A 12,622-nucleotide genomic window follows, 5' to 3' on the forward strand; every position below is an offset into this window, starting at 1 on the left:
CTTTCACCTCCACAATGTGGCTTGTTTTGGCCCAAACATCCCCTCGCAGCTGTGAGGTGGAGGTGAGGTGGTTTGGCAGACAGGGACCAGCTGGAGCAGAGGGCATCCAATGCCCTGGTGGCAGCCGTGCAGGTGGCCTGCTTGTTGGCAGCCCCGCTCCAGTTACCAGGCCTGAAAAGGCCCCGATGCCTCAGCCCAGCTCCTCCGCCTGCAATTCCTCCTCCCAGGGTGGTCCGGGGACAGGTCGGTGCCGGAGGCGTGAGGGAGGGATTCTTGCAGGGCCGCTGTCGGGGTCGTGTCTGGCTGCTGACGGCGGATTTGCATTCCGGGAGCGTCCGGCCGCTGCCTCCCCCGGGGCTCGGGCCCTGCACCGGGCTTCAAGGCCCCGCTCCTGGGGAGCTGTGGCTCTGTTTGATGTGGTGGCAGGGCTTCCAGGGAACGGCCGGGACAATGACAAGTGAAACTCGGATATTCTCCAGTAGGCTCTGTGGTTCCTTCATTAAAAACAGACAGATAAACAAACAAATTGCAGCCCATTACGAGTGTGTCCTTCGGTTTCTCTTCAAACGGCTTGATGCTGTTTTAAAAAGCCTTAAGTAAGGACCCAGCCTCCTGAGTCTTGGCTGTAAACCGTTGGATTTAGGCTTTCCTTGTGCCTCTAGGTCCGTTGCCTTTGCTGTCTTCTAGCTGTCTGATGTGAGCTTTTCATTTGCTCGGCTTTTCCTGGTGAGAGGCTTCAGAACAAGATTCCTTGTGTGCAGTCTTTGATGTTGCACCACAAAGAATCGCCCCTTTTTCCTAATGCTCCACTGAACCCCCATTAAAAAAAAAAAAAAAAAGTTTAATGTATCTGGGCTGGGAGGAAGTGGGGTGACCCATGGAAATAGTTTTTGTGTCAGTTACAAAGGCTCAGATGCTACGGTGATGGGTTCAGCGAAAAGACCTGAACTCATTCAGACAGGGCTGAGCTGGGATGTCTTTGCATTGCACCGCCTGAAAGGCAGAGGAGACGCACTCAGGGATATAAAGGCATCCCTGCCAAGCTGGGCTAACACAGCCCATCCTTTCAAGAGCAGTTTGCAGGCCTGACCAGGTTGCTGACTCTCCTCTGCATACTCGTGGGTATGCGCTGGTGACACTGATTTTGTGATTGCAGAAGCCCTAGACTTGAAAACATGATGTGAAATACACTGGAAATTCAGCCAGAATTTTTCTTCCTTCAAAAGTGGATAAACAGCTGTTTGGCTTCATTCGACACTTGGTGGCTTCTGCTTTATTGCTTTGTTGACATCAGGCTCCTGATATTAAGGCTCTGTCCTTGTTCTCCCTGACCTATGTTGTCCGTGCAGGGGGCATCTCAGATTCTTGCCATGCGTGGTATTCTTAAAGCTGAGGGAGAGGGAAAAGGATTTTCTTCATCAGAGATTAAAAGAATGCTCATGATTTTTATAGTCATTGTCTTTGCCTTTGCAATCTGGTGCCGGCTGAGGGGGGCATGGGGCTTGGGGAGTGTTTGCTTTGGGCCCCTGTCTGTAGTTTAAAAACAAAACAGGTGCCATCCGTGTGGCTTGTGAATCTTTAGCTTCATAAAGAGGCTTTGTTGTAAGTGTGTTTTTGGAGAGGAAAAACCTAGGCACTGACCCTTTTCAGTATCATCTGATGCATGCACCATGATTAGAAAGAGTAGAGGAAGTTAAAAATAACCTGTGGAGGAGGCATTCTAATGAGCAATTATCATTCCTTTCCATTGACTTTTGCAGCAAGACTCTCCATGTGTTTAGTCTTCTCGAAAGAACATGCCAGATGTTAGAGTGAGTGACTTGTTAAGTCCCTGAATGCTATTCTCACTGGCGTACCGAACCATTGTCAGTTTTTTTAATAACTATTAAAATAATTGGGCCCTGAACATTCTGACCTGATAATGCAAAAGGATCTTGGCTGCCTTTCCTAGGGGTCACGTTTGTGAACAGAAAACGTGAGGAGTGTTTGCCAGAACAAAGAAATGTTTCTGCATGCAAAGATCTTCAATAACTTAATCTGGGGTGGAATCATCTGGCTTCAGAAATCATGCCTCCTGGCAAAATCTGACTTTTGCATTTCAACGTCCTGAACTTTAGTCTTCAAGGAAGCTTTTGTGCTTGTGGGGCTCTGCTGCTCTCCCAAAAGAGAGTTCTTCAGAAATGATTGACGACAAGGCCAGTTCTACCTTTGAGAAATTTTAATACAGGGAAAGCAATGAGGAAAGCAGACGTCTCTTTACAAAGTGACCGAAGCACTTTGCTATCCGTTCTCACGCGTAGGAATCTTAATTGGATTAAAATACAAGTCTGTATATTGTGATTTTGCATGCCATGGATCCCACCCTCTTGTTTTTAGCCACATTGGCCAAACTCAATGAAGTGCACGGTCAATGTTTTAGCTTTGCCTTTGGTGTCCCTCGGTTGGAGCTCATTAAGCATTCGGGGGAATAATAATTCTGGGACTTGAACTTTGATCTGAGGAATCTGGGAAAAGAAAGGGCCGGAAATTGCAGCGGCCTGATTAGCTACCCCAAGTTGATCAACTTTTCTGCCAGATGCAGGCAGAGCTCCCAGAGGCTGAAAGACAATAGCGCGGGTGAGGGCGAGCTGCCTCCGCCGTGTTGTGTCTGGGCTCCCGTCGCATCCCGCTGCCGTCTCTAACGCAGATGGTGGCTTGAACCACTTCGCGCACACCCGGAGCCAACCAGAAGCTTTGTCCAAAATATCTGCTTGGCAGATTTTTTTTTTTTGTTTTAACCCTAAGTATTTGTTTGCTAATTTTCACACATTTGGGAATCGTGTGGTTTCATCTAGGACTGGAAACATCAAAATATCTTGAGAGAAGCTCGGCCAAAGCTCTGAGGGAATGGGTATCTGGTGTCTGACTCTGAATTTGGGGGAATTTCAGAGGGACAAGTTTGAGTTACAGCGTGGCGAGGCCAGGATAGACTGCGTGTGCCAGAGTTCTCTGCTCTGAGCAGTACTTTATTCCTCAGGAGGAAATCTAGATTGGGGTATAAAACCTAAAATGCTTGTATTTGGAACAAGGCAGAGTTTGTCATATATTTTCATTTTTCCAAAAATATCTTGAGATTTTCAACTCAAACTCAAATATATGTTTTGACAACCTAAATTCGATGACGAACCAGCTTTAGCGCTCTGCTGCATCTGCCTGGAAATCTTCTGACAATGGCGACTGAAAACTCCCAGCTCTAATTGAGCGAAATGTGAAATAAGTTTGTTTCTGACAGAGTTTGAGACTCTGCTCCCCTACCCCTCCTAAAGTGGGTGTACCCGCCACCTTTAGAATACCTCGAAACCACGGAAATGTTGAACCCTCCGTCTCTGGAAAGCTTTCCTTCCCGTTTTCACTTTCTTAAATCTTTTTACACCTTCAGTTTCTGTCAAGAGACACATCGAATGTCTACCTCGGTACTGAAGGGAAATAAATACCCCCAAGCAAGTGCTGCCTAGTGCCATGTTTCTGGGTGCTTGGCCAGCTGGCACAGGAGGAAGGGTATGTGGAGCTTTTCCAGGAGAGCTTCTGAGGAAGACTTTTTTTTTTTGTTCCTGCTAGAAATCAAACACTAAATATTGTAGTTGAAAACCCAAATGATTTAGGTTCCAGAAATAAGACATCAGGAAGTGTAATTCCAATGCTTCTTGCTCCCCCTTTGTAGGGGAGGCGCTTCGCTCCCTCTCCCACGGTGCTGCCTGGCCTCCTGCCTCAGGCGTGGAGCGACGCGGCGCCTGTCAACCCGAAATGTGCTCGGGATGTTTTTCGGGAGGGGAAATAATCGCTGTCACTGCAAACAATGTTGTTTGAAAGAGACTTTCCTTTTCAAATGAAAAATGTATCCTTGGCAAGCTCCCATCTGCGTTCCAATCCAGATACTCCGTGTTGTGGTTTTGTGTAGCATCAGAAGGTATTTCTAGCACAATTTCAGATGCTGTATGTCGAGTGCCCTCAGTCTTCATGCTGGAGAGGTGTCCCGTTGTCCAAGAGCCAAACGCTTTGCCTGATGTCAAGCTTGCTGGCCCTGTGTAAAGCTGAGTTGTGTTTGGAGGCATGGGGACCGAGGAAGCTGACACCATTCCAACACGTTGTTCGTATCCTGAAGTCTTTTAATTTCCACTGGCTGCTGTTGCAGTAGCACCATTTCACTGAATAAATTAATCAGAACATAAGATTTGTTGAATATGAGGACTCAAAACAAAAAGGTAATGCTTTGGTAAAGCTGCTATAGCTGGTGGTTAGTCCTTATTTTTCCCCTCTATGGGTGAAACGGTTACACGAACCTCTGCTATTGTTGCAAGAAAAAGTGGCTTCCTGTGATATAAAGTAATTTTTTTTAAATAGGAAACATATGGCAGGGCCCTAACAACAAAGTAATATTCAGGTGCTGATGGCATATGCCTCCAGTCCTATTACAGGAAGCTATCTTGGAAATCTGGTGGCAGAGGCTTACACACTAATTTTCAGGAAGCGGGCTGGGGGGAGGGAATCTGAAACTGGTATCAGAAATACATTTACATTTTTAATTTCACCGCAAGTTCTTTGCTATTCCTATTTTAAAAGTCTCGGAGATTCACTCCCTGTTAGCTGCACTGAATACTGTGCTGGGTCTGCTCCACTCCCTCAATACTTAGATGAGAAGAAAAAAGAGTGGTTTCGTATGGAGAGCCCCTCTCCAGACTTGGTGACTCCCCTGATTTCACCTCTGCACCTACATTTGCCACCTCTGCGTGATGGAGGAACTTAAATTCCTCTGCAGTCATCAGGTTCGAGGAGATGCTCCCCAGGGGAGGATTTCAGATCCCGGGCTGTCCCTTGGCACCTGGGTTCCCGCTTAGGGTTTTGCTGCAGGCTCTGCTGAACCTGTTGGTGAGCAAATCCAGTGCTCCCTGTGCTGGCGATAAGAAACCTACTATTCTAAGTGCCTATTCTCCTCTTCCTTTTTGTGCCAGCCCTCGGGGTATTTGGAATTGTGCTCCCCACCTGCCCCACCACTAGCCCCCAGCCCCCTTTCTGGAAGTCGTGTGATTTTTTTCAGCCCAGCAGTAAGTCATTCAGGCTCTTCTTGCGTGTCATGGTTTCCGGACCTCTTCTCCTAACGTGCATGTTGACTCTTTCCAATAAATCTTTGGTGAAGCAGCGTACCCTGAGCTCAAGATGGAGCAGCTGGGCTTTTCCACGGTGCGGGGCAGTGGGTGCTCCCTGATTCCAAGGGATTCTGCCCTGAAGTTGACCAGCTGTGGCCTTAGGACTGCAGTCTGGGGTGTAGCTGTATTGTAAGGTCTTTCTCTGCATTTCCCTGCCTCTTCCGTAGCTTGCTGGAAGCTCGGAGGTGGCTACCACTGCGTGTGCTGAACAACATTGCTCTCCTTGTGGTTCTTGCATTAATAGAGCCAGGCAGCAGGGAAATCAGGGAAGGAACTTGGACTGAGCTGTAGCTGGGGATTTTATTTTTATCTTCCCCTGCTGGTATTTCTGCCTACCTGCTCATAATCATTAATAATATTTATCTTTGTTTCCTCAGAACTGTGAAACCTGAGCCAAACTTCAAACTTCTTTTTCTTCTGGGCGCTGGCTGAAAACCGCAGCTGTGCGCTTCCATCGCAGCCCCGGTGCCTGGCTCTGCTCTCAGCTGGAGGCTTGGCCGGGGCTCGTGGCCCCAAGAACCTGCCCAGCAGAACCTGAGATGGGTTGGGAGGTTTGCCCTCCAGGTACTTCTTGAGATGTGGCAAACAAACGTGGATGGGTAGAATCAGCCCCGCTGGTGGCACGGCTCTTCTTGGGCTCAGTGAGGATCGTGGGGCAGCGTCAAGCCCCTAAACTTTGTGGTTTCACCTCCGTTCACAGAGCTTGGCACTTGCAATTGTTGTGTCTGCTGCAAAACAAAACCCAACCCTTCCCACCATCCCCTGTTCTTGCTTTCATTATTGCTCACTTGCCCAATTAGTGCGCTCACACCTGCACCGTTGTCTTCATCCACAAGTGTGCCGTTGCTTTAACCCTTTGGAGGGCCACAGCTGGAGAAACGTGGGTGTGAGAAACCGAGCTCTGGGCTTGGAGTGGCTTTTGTGTCAAGAAGGGATGCTTGAATCTGCTTTATCGCTGTGTTTTGGGAGCTGGCACCTCAGCAAAGAAGGGAGGGGGTTTTGTTTGGCAAAGAGCTCTGAGAAGGGGCAAACGGCACTAGGAAGCATCTTAACTTCCAGCAGGGAAAACCCGTAGACAAGCAGAAGTCCCAGGGTTTTCCAGGAAGGAGTGAATTGTGTAGGAATTTTCTTCGGGGGTGCAGGAAGTTGCAGGGAGACATCAGAGCTCAGCAGGATTGATGACGGGTCTGCGACTCCGCGTCGTAGCTAGCGCCATAATAAAAGTGACAAACGAGGACGAAGAGCACGTCTGCCAGGAACTTAGCGTGAGTGAATGGAAAAAAAAAAGCACGGGCTAATTTATTGTCAATGAAGAACATCGGGAGGAGAGAGGGAACCTAATTCATCCCGATTAATTAGGTATGGGACTGAAACCTTGGGCTTCCAAGCCCTAGCCATGGAGGCGCTGGGTATCTCGGAGGGCTCTGGGCTCTGCCCACGAAATTCTAACATGAATTTTAATTGATTGGTTCAAATGGCTGCCGGAACAACGCAAATAAGAGCCCGCTGGATGTAGCTTGTATGGGAATGTCACCGTTAGCAGCAGCTTCCAGAGGCCTCACCTGGGCCTTGTTCTGCATGTCCGGAGCTTTTTTAACCCTAAAGCTTGTGCTAGGAGGCTGGTGGCTGGGCTGCGTGGCCTCATCCCCGGTGCCACAGTCAGCGAGCATTCGCTGTGGGGCACTGGTGGGGTGGCAGAGCCCTGGGTCACCCCGATTTGGCTGCGGGCAGCTCCTCAGAGCCCCCGGGTAGCGCAAGAACCATCCTGAGCCCAGCAAACAGAGCGTCCTGCTGCTAACAAAGCAACCAGCAGGCAGTCCCCAGGTAGCCTGCCCTCCTACCCGGCTGTAGGAAGCGCCAAATCTGTGTGCACGGAGATGGGGAGGGAGCAAGGGGATGGGGCGAGCAGCAGCACCTCCTGCACGCCTGGCCCCAAAACCCGTCCTCGGGCAGAAAGCACAAAGGATGTTTCTAGGAGGTGAGGCTGTGCCAAAGGGATCCCACCGTGCCACCACGTGCTGATGAAGGGGAGATTTTGTGTGATGTAATTCCCAAGGTGTGCTCTGGTGAAGCTTCAGGCCAAAGCAGCGTGGTCAGCTTGAGGCTGGAGGGGCTGGGGGAGAGCATGGAGGAGGAGGGCATCCCAGAATGGGAATGTTTTTGCAAATAAAGGAACCAAAAAGAAAAACAAATCCACCAAAGCTCTTCCTCCCCTGACAGTTTGTCGGCAGTGCCGGGGTTATGTGTGCAATCTCGGCGTGAGCCGGTCGCTTGTCCTACAAAAATGATTTGTGAGACGAGCAGAGCCAGGGCTGGGAGCAGGGGGAGGTGGAGGGAGCCGGGGTGGTGGAGGGGGAACCTTGGAATGGATTCAGGAATGACTGATGGGCTCGGCTGAAAATGTTCACTGCCTAATACCTTACGGAGGGGGGCCGAGAGGTGGAAGGGGGAGAAGGGAGAAAAGGCAAACGCCAAACGGGCTGCCTGCCCCAGCGTTATGAGATTTTATTTTTTGCTGCTAAATGCAAAATTGATTTTTTTAGATGCGTAAAAAGAAGGGGGGTAAAAAAATGGAGCCTCTACCTCTCGTTCTACCTCTCGTAGTTCCCAGACAAAGCTGGAGCAGACGCCCCAGACAATGGCTAGTCCTTTCTGCCTTAAGCATTTGCCTTTCTCAGCAGTGAAGGTTCTACAGACGACAACAAAACAAAACAAAAAATCCACGAGAACCAGAAAAACCTCCCTGAAAGAATGAATTAAAAAGATGACCCCGGCAAACGTGGCAGCCTTTTGATTTGACGAGGAGCCGAGTTCGTGCAGCGTGTCAGCCGAGGTGCTGCGGTTTGGTCTTTTATTTGCTTCCTGGCGCTGGGACCGCTCCTTTTTAGCCTGCTATCACCCGCTCGTCGTCTCCCTCCCTCCGCCTGTCCTTCTCTTCCTCTTCTCGCATCCCTTTTCCTTCCTCTCTTTTTTCTCTCTCGCCCCCTCGCCCTCTCCTCCCTGCATTCCCACATACATTACCCCTTCCTTTCATCTCGGGGCTGACCTGAAATGACCTTTTGCCTGGCACTAGACGTGACTTAACTGATAATAGCAGATCCTGGGGGCCTCGAGCGGTGGCTTGTCTGAGCACGTAGAGGGAGGGGAGGGAAAGGAAAAAAAAAAGCTCCTTTTTTTTTTCATAGGGAAAGCACGGGTTTCTCTTTGTAGCGGCGTTTCCTGCGAGGTAGCAATTAATGACGCTTTGTGCTGCTTATTGCCTCTTAGATAAACTCCTTCCAAGGCTGTGTCTATCCCAAGGCGCTTATACGAGCGCGGCAGGGCAGAGAAACGGGCGAGCGGTGCGAAGCCCCACAGCACCATTCCCATGCCACCGGGCTCTGCATTGCGTCTCCGTGTCTTTGTGCTCCGGCTTCAGCCCAAGACTTGTTGGAGCAGCACAAGCGTCCTTCTGTCTCAACTAATCACCGCTTCTAGGTGACTCATCTGGGCGAAAGGTTATTATTTCGCCTCCCCGCGTCCCCCCGAAGGCAGCGCGGTACAGATAAGATTGCAGCCGGGCCCGCCGGGTCTCCGGTTTTCTTTTTTAATTTTCACTATTTATTTGGAGACTCGGCGAGGTTGGGTGAGTTTCCACAGCAACGCCTGCGAGTCTTGAACATGAAAGGGCTCTTATTGTGCCATGTGGTGCCTCCGAGAGCCAGAGAAAGGAGGAGGCGGGGAGGAGAATTCCTCTTTAAAGCAACAATAGCGAGACATTCTGTGAACTTCGGGGCTTTATAATAAAGTTTGGGGGGGGGGGGGCGGGGGCTGCAGCGGTCTGCGGTGAAAAAATGTGCTGACTTACGGAACTTGGGATAAAGAGGTGTATGTGTTTATAGAAATATGAATTAATTAGCTGTGAAATAAGAGCTGAATATATATATACGCGTATTTAGTTCTTTTCCCTGGCAGATCGTTTGGCTGCTCGGGCTGTCAGACTGCCCAAGCAGATCAGAGCTCGGGGTCAGAACCCGAGATATGGTTTTTATTTAATTTTATTTTTTTGAACTCCGTGCCGCTTTTTCTTTCGAGAGAAAGGAAAAGGGGTGGGTGTTAAAATGTCAAGGAAGGTACCGTAGCCCAGTCTGTTTTCCATTGTCCGAAATAATGGGGCGACTGAAACCCCAGACAATGAGGAAACGGGGATAATAGGGTCGCTAAAGGATGCAGAGCAGAACTCCGTGAATGGCTGCACGCAGAGCCGAGCTGGGTCCAGGGGAGCTTATTAGTTCACATTTTCCACTGCTTGCCCAGGCCTGGGCTGGGAGTGCACGTGGTGCCACTCGAGCGTCTCCGCGCTGGGTTCCCAAGGGGTTTATTTGCTCCAGACCCGTGTTAAACCCCACGTTCAGGCTCTCCCTCCCAGACCCGTGCTGCTCCTGCATGGGGCCAGCTCGAGGTGCCCCTGCTCTGCGGCACGCTCTGGCAAGTAGTGCCCTGCAGAAAGCCCAGAGTGGCTGGGTGCGGATGTGTCCCTAAATATTTAGGGATTAATCTAAGTTCTCAGGCCACGAAGGAGCTCCCTCAGAGCAGGGGGGCTCTGTTCCGCTCTGTGCAGCTGGATGTAGAAATGGCTGCTGCTCCTACGGGCTTACACGAGCACACCTCCTGCTCCTGGAGGAGAGTCCCCCTCCCCAGCCATGCTGCTTGTGGCAAGCAGAGCCCTTTAAAGATCTGTGGGTTTGCATTCGAGAGTCCTTGGGGCAGTGGCCCCAGGAGGAGCGGGGCAGAGCTTTGCTTGGGTTAACACGCTCTGTTCTCTCTTCCCCAGCTGGTCTGAGTGTGCATCGTGGAGCTGGTGGGCACTGGCACCTCGTCACCTGCTGTAACTGAGAGAGAAGGCGTCTCCTCTTCCAAGATCCATTTGCAAGCCAAGTCACGTTTTTTCTACCAACCGTTCACTTCAGCGCCGTGCGTTGTCGGTACGTGAGATGAGGGCAGAGTGGTGGGGAACAGGGATGGCCCACCTCGAGATCCCATCCCAGCAGCTTGCTGGGCTTGTTCAGCTTCAAAGGCATGCCTTGCTCGGTGAGACGTTAACCACCGGCACTGGGCAAGCCTCAAAACTCCACGAGAAACTTGGCCGCATCTCCCGGGCTTTGATGTAAATTATCTGGGGTGATCACACAGCCTGCCCAGAAATTCAGATGGTTTCCACACCTCAGTCATTACTACTAGAACAAGTCCTTGGAGTTCCCCTGGAACTTCATAGAAATATCACCTTTTGGCAGAGGAGGAAAGAAAATAAAAAAGGACTTTGCTGGTGGTGAACATTGCCCTAGCAATTTTAAATCAACCACGTGTCGTTTGCACAAAGCTTTTCATCCTCGTTTTGCTTTGTGATATGCAAATCTTAGCCTATTCATTTGTCAGTGATGTCAGCAGAAGACAGAAAGGTATAAGAGTATATATAAGAAATGGCGAATTAATATTGTGGGAGTCACTGATACAGTGGGAGTCGCTATCTCTTTGTGAAGTCTCTGACTCCAGGGTGTTTAATCTCCTGATCTTGATACACACTTGTAAGTGTATTGTGTATGCACGCAATGTTTGCTGTCCTGGAACGGTTTTTATAACCCGGTTGCTTTTTCCCAGCATTGTAGTGCATGCAGTTTAGAAACTTGAGATTTTGAATAATGCCATAAAACTAACTTCTTATGGCGCTCTCCCTCTCCAGCACAACTTCAAGCTCTACTCTTAATTAATTACCTGGGTTTCCAGCTCCTCTTTTTAGAGGACAGTCACTAAATTGAGTGAAGTGGATTAAATTACTGGTGCAGGTGAAGGACAAGGCAAATCATGGTTTCTTGCCTGAAAAGCATGACTGCCTGAAGTGATGACTGTATATTCCGAAGCATGTTAAAGTGTCAGCTGTCTAAACGTCTCCGGTGGTAGTATCATAAAAGATTTCTGGTTTCTTTCATACGCAGGCTGCCTGGAAGTTGGGCTGAGATCCGTCAGGACGATATTGGCACTAAACCTTCCTCTAATTTTTAAAGAATCCGTGAATGTGAGGGTAAGAAAAAAAGTTGGGTTAAATCTCCGCTCTCTTTATCAATAAGAAAAAAATGTGGCAGTGAAAAAGTGAAGTGTTTGCCTTTGACGGCTGGTCAGGTTAAGGAATAATGGCATATTATGGGTTAGCAGCCAATGGAGTCATGCCTGTAACTCAAGTGGCAGTGGCTCTGCCGAGTGTTTCAGGTTCAAAGGCTTTCAGTGGTGCACGAAGGACACAGCACGAGAGCACCTGCGCTGGCAGCCTGTGCCAGCGGCCCTGTGCTGCAAAGGGCAGAGCCTCGTGGTTTCACTGAAGGCCACATCTAGTCACCCGGGTCCCCGAGGCTCCCGTCATCCATGGCCTCAGGTTCCTCTGAACACTTAAAGCCAGACAAGAGGTAACGTTAAGCAGAAAGTAGAGAGAACATTACTGGTAGTCTCAGCTCCAAAAACTTCCAATCTGCTTTTAATCCTGTGTTTGGAGAGTCTCTCACAGCGGGGTAACAGGTGCTGTGTAATGGGAATAAAGCGGCGTACGGCGTGTGCCAGAGTCTTTATGGCGTGGTGCAGAGATGCTTTTGTATGCAGTGAGCTACCCGTCGGGCAGTCACTCCTCATAGTGTGCTTTATAAAAGTGGCTGTCCTCTAGGACGAGACAAGAAGGGGCACAGTGTCCCCGCAAGCTGACATCAAGAGCCCAGTACGCTCCGAAATGATCCTCACATCTACCCAAACCATGGTATCTCTGTGGAGCCCACAGAAAACCTGCTGCTCGCTTCTCTTCTGATCCGGACAGGAGCTCGCTTGATGCTGTGAGACTTGCAAGCTTGTGTCATGCCCGACACCAAACACCATTGGTTCCTCTGCGATCGGTGGCTTAACTTCTGCATGCTAACATCACCAACAAAAAGGGATTTAGGTAAGCTTGTGTTATTAGGAAATCTTTTCAGAAGCTGTGGAGTACATCGAGCACATGGAGATGGCTGTTAAAGGCATTTGTATTTCTTAGTAATTTGAAAATCGAGGAACATAAAAAGGAAATGATGTCCGCAGCGAGCTGGATGGTGATTCTGCGTCTCGGGAGACGCGAGCTGGAAACTGGAGTGTTACTTAAGAGTTTTGACCCCTGAAATTTGGGTCTCCTTCCAACTGGCAAGTGAGCAGCGCTAACCATGCAGCAGGGCTGGGTCTGTCTCACCAGGTCCTCCAGCAGCTTTCAGCAGGGAAAGGAGAGAGGACGCTTCAGACCCCTCTGCTTCTTTCCTATCCATGTGTCCTCTCCTGACTGTGCCTCCTGCTGCACGTGATGGTGGGTATGGGTGGTGGTGGTGGAGACAGACTCCTGATTTGTGCTCTCATCTCCTCCGTGAGTTTCACCCCGTAGCCTTGGGCACGTAACC

General features: G+C 49.8%; 2 long non-coding RNA genes across 2 annotated transcripts; one reads left to right on the plus strand and one right to left on the minus strand.

Annotated features, from left to right (window-relative positions):
• Positions 1 to 2,771: 2,771 nt before the first annotated feature.
• LOC118178076 lies at positions 2,772 to 7,897 on the minus strand. The gene is made up of 3 exons (XR_004756053.1): positions 7,797 to 7,897; positions 7,381 to 7,385; positions 2,772 to 6,550 (listed from the first exon to the last, which is right to left on the minus strand). It is a non-coding gene; the product is annotated as an uncharacterized LOC118178076 (long non-coding RNA).
• A 730-nt stretch (positions 7,898 to 8,627) lies between these two features.
• Positions 8,628 to 11,276, plus strand: LOC118178075. Its single transcript, XR_004756051.1, has 2 exons — positions 8,628 to 8,660; positions 9,997 to 11,276. It is a non-coding gene; the product is annotated as an uncharacterized LOC118178075 (long non-coding RNA).
• Positions 11,277 to 12,622: the final 1,346 nt, after the last annotated feature.

Source organism: Oxyura jamaicensis, chromosome 24 (genome assembly GCF_011077185.1).
Source record: "Oxyura jamaicensis isolate SHBP4307 breed ruddy duck chromosome 24, BPBGC_Ojam_1.0, whole genome shotgun sequence".
NCBI lineage: Eukaryota > Metazoa > Chordata > Aves > Anseriformes > Anatidae > Oxyura > Oxyura jamaicensis.